Genomic DNA, 1,116 nt, shown 5'->3' on the forward strand with positions numbered 1-1,116 from the left:
CACGTTCTTCCAGTAAGGTGGAGCTCTGCCTGCTTCAGGTGGCCGGCAGTGCGCTGGGAGCTGTAAGGCGGTGTCATTTAGGCTGCATTTCTCTTGCCTTTGTTTCCCTCCTCACTACCATCTGAGCCAGGTGGGGGGAGGGGGGGGTTCTACGCTGCCCTACATCAGAGAGGTGTACATTTAAATGGTCATTTTATTTCATCTTGAAAGGTCACTGGCCACACTAACAAGTCATTTATAAGTAAACTATGGGTTCACTTTTTAATGTTTTAAATTTTGTACAGTTTATTTATTTTGAGAGAGAAAGAGAAATTGAGAGAAAGCACAAGCAGGGGAGGTGCACAGACAGGGAGAGAATCTTTAAAGTTTTGAAACAACTGGAAATAGGTATCACGAAACTCTTTCAAAACGTGAATCCTCAGAAGCACTCCCATTCCTGAGGGTTGAAGACTCCAGAGCCACTAGAAGATCACCCTGGGGCATGACCCTAGATCAGCGCACCCAGGGACAGACCATAGATCGCCTCTCCGGGGGTGACCAGAACCAGACCCCATACNGTGTGACTCCACCCCACCTGACATCCTGGACCCTGTCTCACCAGAGGGCGTGACCCTGACACCGCGGTGTGACCCCGAGAGTGACCCGAGAACCAGGGACTTGACCTGGGATTTCTGCCTCCCCCGCAGACCAGGCTCGCACCGCGCCTCCCCAAGGGATGTGACCCGGAGTGAGACCCAGACCCAACTCTCCCGGACCCTAACCCCAAACCCTACCTACGCCGGGGAGGTGACTCGGAGTGACAGCCGGGACTTGTCTCTCCCAGAGACCTGGCCAGACCCCCCCCCTCCCGGNCACCCCCCGCCTCTCCCGGGGTGCAAGGCGGAGTGCGACCCAGGACCCTCCTCTCCCGCAGGCGTGACCCCAAACCCTGCCTATCCCAGGAGTGTGGCCCGGACCCCGCATCCCCCGGGGACCTGATCCTGGATATGCGCCTCCCCTGCTGACCTGACGCAGACCCCGCCTCCTCTGCCTCTCCGGGGGTGTGACCCCAAGTGACAGCCGGGACCTCTGTGTCCCGCAGACTCGACCAGGACCCCGCCCCCACGTGGGTGTGAC

Source organism: Crocuta crocuta, unplaced genomic scaffold (assembly GCF_008692635.1).
Source record: "Crocuta crocuta isolate KB4526 unplaced genomic scaffold, BGI_CrCroc_1.0 scaffold108, whole genome shotgun sequence".
Lineage (NCBI taxonomy): Eukaryota > Metazoa > Chordata > Mammalia > Carnivora > Hyaenidae > Crocuta > Crocuta crocuta.